Source organism: Eubalaena glacialis, chromosome 6, assembly GCF_028564815.1.
Source record: "Eubalaena glacialis isolate mEubGla1 chromosome 6, mEubGla1.1.hap2.+ XY, whole genome shotgun sequence".
Taxonomy (NCBI): Eukaryota; Metazoa; Chordata; class Mammalia; order Artiodactyla; family Balaenidae; genus Eubalaena; species Eubalaena glacialis.
The window spans coordinates 20,884,280-20,892,205 of record NC_083721.1 but is presented as its reverse complement, the minus strand read 5'-3'; the positions used below and the strand labels follow the sequence as shown (position 1 = coordinate 20,892,205).

At 36.6% G+C, this 7,926-nt stretch overlaps 1 pseudogene; it reads right to left on the bottom strand.

The window, feature by feature from the left end:
- Positions 1-341: 341 nt before the first annotated feature.
- On the bottom strand, positions 342-1,713 carry LOC133092930 (elongation factor 1-alpha 1-like; annotated as a pseudogene).
- Between the last annotated feature and the right edge of the window lie 6,213 nt (positions 1,714-7,926).

Here is a 7,926-nt window from a genome sequence, read left to right as displayed (position 1 = left end):
TAGGAAGTGACAGTGTTGGCCGAAAGAAAACACAGGTTTCTCACTAAATTTTGTTTCAAAGGGTCTCAAAATTCTGTGACAGATTTTTGATCATGTTTTTATTAAAAAGTATTGATTTTAAAGACTAATAACTTAAAACCACCACACACACACACACACACACGTACACACACAAACGATCAACAAAATGTTCCTCTTTCCTTCTGAAGGTTTTTCAATGTATTGTTATTATTTCATTAACCAGTCATTTACTATTCAACTTAAATCACCAATTGTTACTGACGGTTCTGAGATGGGTCTTCTACCTGCCACCCTAAGCTTCTAGATTAGGGTGGCAGGTATTATGGATAGTATTCATCCTGAGCTTTCTGGGCAGACACGGTGACCTTGCCAGTTCCAGCAGCCTCCTTTTCCACTATTTTGATGACACCCACAGCAACTGCCCATCTCATGTCATGAACAGCAAAATGATCCAGAGGAGGATTATCAGAGAAGCTCTCAACACACATGGGCTTGCCAGGAACTATTTCTATGGTGGCAGCATCATCGGGTCTCAAAAATTTGGGGCCATCTTCCAGTTTCTCTCCAAATAGCAATCAATCTTTTCCTTCAGCTCAGCAAACTTGCAAGTAGTGTGAGCTGTGTGACAATCCTGCACAGGTGCATAGCCAGCATTGATTTGGCCTGGGTGGTTCAGGATAATCACCTGAGCCTTGAAGCCAGCTGCTTCCATTGCTGGGTCACCTTTGCTGTCACCAGCCACATTGCCAGAATGAATATATTTGAGAGACACATTCTTGACATTGAAGCCCATATGGAAGAGCTTCACTCAAAACTTCATGGTGCATTTTAACAAACTTGACACCAGTTGTAACATTGACTGGAGCGAAGGTGACCACCATGCTTGGTTTGAGAACACCAGTCTCCACCTGTCCCACAGGGATAATACCAACATGAACAATTCTGTAGATGTCCTGGAGGACAGCCAAAGGGCTGATCAGTTGGATGAGTTGGTGGCAGGATGCAACCCAGAGCTTCAAGCAGCATGGTTCCATGGGCATTGCCATCTTTATGGGTGAACTTCAATCCCTTAAACCATGACAGTTTAGCATTTGGCTCCAGCATGTTGTCATCGTTTCAACCCAAAATTGACACAAATGCTACTATGTTAGGGTTGAGCCAATTTTTTAAATGTAGTTGCTGACTTTTTTTAAACAATATCCTTGTATAACTTCTGGCTGAAGGAATCTATTTTGTTAATATCAACATTTAGTTGTTTCACACCCAATGTGTAGGCCAGAAGGACATGCTTCCAGGTCTGCTTGTTCTTGGAGAAACCTGTTTCAAATTCACTAACACCAGCAGCAACAATCAAAACAGTACAATCAGCCTGTGATGTGCCTTTGATCATGTTTTTGATTAAGTCTCTGTGTCCTGGGGCATCAGCGATGTTCAAATAATACTTTTAGGTCTCAAATTCCCACAGGGAGATATCAATGGTGATATGACACTCATGTTCAGCCTTCAGTTTATCCAAGATGCAGGTATCCTTGAAGGAGCCATTTCCCATCTCAGCAGCATCCTTCTCAAACTTATTGATGGTTCTTTTGTTGATCCACCACATTTGTAGATCTGATGGCCAGCAGTGGTTGACTTGCCCCAATGTACGTGTCCAACTATAATGATGTTGATATGAATTTGTTTCTTTCCCATTTTAGCTTAGATTTAGTGGTGATTTCACAACATCTGTCTGGTGATGAAATTGTTGTAAAAAAGCTGCAAAGGAAATCTTTATAATCTTTTTGGATTCCACCCACAGTCTTCAAATAATGATATATGTAACACATGATCTTACACATAAACATGGAATTAGCTTTTACCTTGTCTGTGGCTGTTCAGTCTTATTACCTAAGAAGTCTGGAACCATGGTACTAAACTTGACCAACAGTATACTAAATAGTAGGACAAATTATCTGACAAATTATCCCTACAGAGGTCACCCTGTACTAGCTTGTCCTTATTGTTATTAAAAAAGTATAGATGTTATTTTTTTGTTTGTTTTTGTTTTTGTTTGTTTTTAGTTTATATAGCCTGGCTTTAGCTGCAAACTTAGTATCTCACACATATTTTGATGGTACATTTTAGTACTCTGCTTTGCCTTTATGCAGTCCTTTATCAGTCCTTTCCATATCCAATCGTGTGTAACAGCTGCAGTTGGTGATGTGGGAAATATAAATGAACTTGTCCTTTGATGCAAATTTGGCTCCTAGGCCATCCCTGGTTTGAGGTCACACAAGCCGATAAGAAGAGAATGTATGAATGAAACTGGTAGATCTAAAAATAGCTAAGTTAGCTTTTTAAAAGGTGAAATTGATCAAGAATTCTGTATTTTGGATTGCTTGGGCTGTTTTAGTGAAAATAAAAGGAAGTTTTTAAAAAAATCAATGGCTGCCAGAGGTTCTCTTAAAAATGCAGAGATGATTCCAAAGGGGAGTCAGGAAGACACACCACCCTTTGATACTAAGTGGAATTCTTCTTAGGTTGCAAAAATATTAAACATGCTAGTATATTTGGATTCATTGTGATGATAACAAAGTATCCCCTAATTTAGATCTTTGGCTCATTGTTATTCATGCTCTGATAAAAGGAACTCTAACTGCCTGGGCTCTTGCTGACCCTCCTGTTGAGGAGGGGTAGGATAATTTGAGGGAGGCTGTTAGCTCAGGTATCCCAAATGCGATTAAATTATGAGAAATATTTAAAATTATTTTGGAAAGAGAAAACAAAATGAAAACACTGAATAACTTTAGTACAATTAAACCAGTGGGAGGGTTTGTATAGTTTACTTAAAATGAAATAAAGTTGGAGATAGATGAAGTAGTTATAAACATTTTAATAGATTATAGTAAATACGAGGTGGTCTGGCTGGTCTATCAACTCCTTGGACTATAAAAATAACAGAAGAGAACAGATTCACTTAAATTTTCCTAGCTTAAATGAATTTTTTAAATGTAATAATGACACAAATATGAAAACTTTAGTCTCTTCAGAATAAGTGCTGATTAAAACGGTGTGAAAAAAAGAGAGAATTATGATTCTGAGAGATGGGCTGGTAAAAGTCTCTTGAGGGGCTAGGAGTAGGAGGGGCTGGAGAACCTTTTTATTGATATGGGTTAAATGGCCTGAGGGAGATAACTATCAGATACTAGTGCACAATGTCCTCTTATACCCAAGTTTGCTAATGAAGTTGCTAATTAAAGGTTAAAGGATGACCAACAAGGACCTACTGTATAGCACAGGGAACTCTGCTCCATATCATGTAACAACCTAAATGGGAAATGAATTTGAAAAAGAATAAATACATGTATATATATATATATAACTGAATCATTTTGCTGTACACCTGCAACTATCATAGCATTGTTAATCAACTATACTCCAATATAAAATAAAAAGTTTAAAAAAAGAAGATAGGGGAGATAGAGTTTGTTAAAAGGATTAAAGTAGAAAAACCACGTGAAAGCATTGTGTAACTATTATGGCAATCTTGCCTAGTATATTCAATTATTGTTTCCTTTTAATGTGGTAATTTAGTTTGCAATTAAACATGTTTAGTAAACACTAAATTCTTAAAAAATAAATAAATAAAGTAAAATAAAATAAATGTTAAAGGATGATGTGTTTATGTTAGGGAATATGTTGATGCAACTCTGGAAGGCTTACATATAAAAATATGACTCAAAGTAGAAATTTATAAATGGAAGTATTGTATACTAATGCATTCTCTACCAGAAAGTATTATAGGAATGGATGTGATGTCTGAATGGGGAATATTTTTCCCACACTTAAAACATTAAGAAAAAGAAAGCCCAGAGAATCTGCTCTTCACTTGTTTTATTGTGGTGTGCTTGATGGAAAGCTTTAAAATTATCTAAACCCACTCAAGTGGCTAATTTATAACAGTATAGGATGTTTGGGTATCATCAAGAAAATTTGGCTTTATTTAAGAATATTTCGGTTTCACCTGTATTAGTACCCCAAAAGTCTTGTTTAATATTCCAGTGTTATATGTGAGGAAAGCTGATGAATCCTGGAGTTAAACCATAGGCTATAAGGGATTAAATAAAGTGTTGCCTTAATAGTATTCTATATCCAATATGGTCTTAACAGTTCAAACTGTGCAATGTGCTAAAAGAAATCAATATTCTGTGAACAATTTGGTTATTTTTCTCAATTCCTTTTTCAAGAGGAAGCCAAAGTAATTTGTATACATGTGGAGTGGAACCCAAAACATACTTACTGTATATTCACACAGATATATAGAGATCCTGCTGATTATTGGCAAAACCTGCTCTGAAGAGACTTAGATTTGACTAAGTGAAAAAAAATACAAAAAATTCAACATATCAATGATATGGTGTTGGCAACTCAATCTGAAGGTCAAATGGACTGAACTAAATGCTGGTTAATCTTATGACCAGAGGGTCGTAGATTAACACAGCTAAACTACAGAGACAGGAAATAAATGATAAGATTCTTAAAAATTACGTGGACCGGAGACACTAAAGATGTACCTTAAACAACCAAAAATAAGTTATTTTCTTTGCAGCTCCAAAATGAAAATAAAGCATGAAGATTGATTGAGTTGCTGGTTTCTGGAAAAATCACCTATCACATCTGAGAATTTTACTAGTCCCTTTTTACTGAAGTACTAGGGAAATAGATGAATTTTAATGATGTTCTGTACAACAGAAGACATTCTTGGAGTTTAAAGCAATTCAGTCTAATAGCTTACCAGTCTATTCCTTGGGGCGTTACAACTCCAATGCTCAAATGATATAAGAAGTGTCAGCCACTTGCACTTAGGCTGTTTACAGCCTTTTGCAAAAGCTCATGTCTGCCACCCAGCAATAACTGCTGGGATTTTGGAGTAGAAAGTTGCCAGAAGCTGTTTCCATACAAATTCCCTCTGAAAGACAATTTTTGGGTCTGTTACTAGGCTTCTAATGAAACTGTTTCTATTATGGAAGGTCATAAAATTATTTTGAGACAAGAAATACCTCTCATGTCATGAGTTATGTCAAAACAATATTCCAATAGAGAGGAAAACAAGCAGAGGAGTTGGAAATGATACATTAAAAAATATGCTACCGCAGTACCCATCTCATAAACAGGTGGTTTTCATACCTTTGGGTTCTACAAAAGATCCATTTGAGGAGTTACCTAAACTTATAGCTGAATGGGCATGTTTGTAAGATCAGTGAACAAGCCGCAACGTTTGCATATGGTACCCTACGGGATGTTCAATCAATGCAGCCGCATTGTATCTGGTCAGTGGCTGAAATTTGCAAAAAGTGTTAAAGAATAAAACCACTAAATAAGCAGAATTAGGAGCAGTGTTTCTCATGACATCAAAGGAACTAGATAAAACTAATAAAAGAGTACGTTTTGTGCCAATTCTTTTGTGCCTAAGAATTTCCTGTGGTTCAGAAAATGAGACTAAATTAATTAGAAAATAAAAGAAATCCCAATAGGGGACGCTATTGTTATGACAAAAAAATATGGTTTTGAAGACGAGAAATCAAAGTTGTGTATAATGAAGTGTGTGCGTGTGTGTTGTTAACCTTAAACAAAGAGACTCCAGCTATTTCTCCAGCAAAAATAGGTTTATTTGAGATCAGCAAAGAATTGCAATTCGGGGTTTGCAACCACGCCAAACCACTTGCAGGTCTCCCAGAACAAGAAGAGGATGACTCTTATGAAGGGAAAAGGAAGTTGGGAGGGCTATAGTAAACAAAGAATCTATTGGAGAAATTGAGAGTTGGATGTATAGTGGCTTTTCATTGGCTGAATTTTAACCAGTGACAGTTTCTTATTGGTTGAGTTCTTGCCAGGCAAAAAAAGAGAAAGTGTTTCTTCTTGGTATTGGGCTCTTCTTTCGTTGTAGGCATGAGAAGTCCCCTTTCTGGCCTCTTGACTCCCTTTTAATTGAAGTTTCCATTTATTTTTTTATTGTGTGCATGTGTAAATATATACATATATACATACATACCTATGTATGTACATACATACATGTACATACACACTTCAGAATGAAACTGGATCCAAAAAGCGGATGTTCTTTTTCACTGTTTGGAAGTGATCACTTGAGTACATTGGGTCATGGAGCCATTCAGGCATAGAAAAAAAATGGCAGAAAAAAGATATACCCCACTGTCCTCAGAAACTCAAAAATGTGACTCATAATTCTCTTTATTCAAATAAAGAGAAATTTGAGCCTCAGAAACTAAATCACCTAAAAGCACCCCAAGGGGATCTGGGCTGACCTGTAGCTGACAAGTGGATGATATTGGCAAATTACCCGTAGCCCCAAGTGTGGGTCTTGGCTGGATAAATACTCATTCTGGATTTGGAATCACATACTCAGTAACTAAAGCAAACACCTCCAACACTATTGCCTGCAACCAAAAATAAATAAATTTTAATGTGCCACCCTTTATATCATCTGAATAAGAAACCCATTTTACAGCATGTGGAGTACAGCAATGAGCTAAGAAACATCACCTGCAATGGACTTTTTATAAACTTGACAACCCACAAATTAGTGGGTTGTTAGTGGACTGTTGGAATTTTGGAGTGGGCTATTTAAAGATCTGCTTAGTAAATGCGTTGGTGGTTAGAGACTGAAGGGATGGCTTGCAAGAAAGAATGACTCATGTGTTAAAACGTAATGTGTGAAAGTGAGGGGAATTTGCCATTGGACGAACTGATGAGATAATAAGGAAAAGATAGGGAATAGAGGATGAAGCCTCATGTATGAAGAAACATACATACATTTATTCCCTTTTTTTCTTTTTTCTCTACCCAATTGAGCCATTCTGGGACCTAGATTTCATTTACTAATTCCAGAGGAAGAATCAGCTTCTAAATATGACACCATGATAATTCTAAATATTAAGTACTTGAGATCTTAAAGAATGATGGGATGGTTCTTTCTTCGTGTCACTTAAGCTAAGCTTAAAGATTCTGCCCTTTTGCTACCTAGTGGATGAACAGTTTCATAAGTGTGCACTTTTCCAACCCTCCAACGTATAACTGGGAATGGATGAAGGAGAAAACATTGATCGGTTTCATATTGCTGCCAGCTCTATGAGTCAGTATCCTTGCTGCACTTGACAGTCCTACCCCAGGGGGAGCATTGGACTGAAATTTATTATAAATGGAAAAAGTGGAAACAATTTGTGATTGAGCAGGAGCAAGAAATTGGTAGCAAAAAGGAAAAGCTAACATTACTTGGATGCTTTGAGAGCAAGAGAATCAAACTACCTCTTATATCTATTCACAGATACCCATAAGGGTGATGATATTTCTTGTCGGAAACTTTCCCTGTGTTTAAATCTGAAGATCCAGGATGGGTCCTGGTGGATTTAGCAAGTATTCATCCTGGAATTATCTATATGATGATGCATCTCAATGATTTTAATAGCACTGTGTGGACGAACACTTGGAATAACTATAAAAATGATTCTTCTTTTGTTTCCCATTTTACAAGTTATGCTAATCACACCAAACCGCTTTTGAGAGATAACATATGGAAACTCTTACCTCTCAAATACCTCCAAAGATTTTATTCAACAAGAGAGCCATGGACCATTATGTAATTATTTACTTAAATTATAATATATTGAAAGAAGTGCCTAGATACAACAGACTTAAAGTATCTTACTTATTGTAGCGCTCAACTTACTGTAGTATTCTCTGTCCCAAGATTTTTGAGGGTGAAGGCCATAATCAAGAAAAAGAATACTCAACAAACTAAAAACAATATTAGTTTAGGGAAGACTGGGTGAGGAGATCTTTGGAATACTCCAAGTAAACGATATTTGGAATGACAACTAGCCATGTAACATTTTGCTGAGGAGGTCA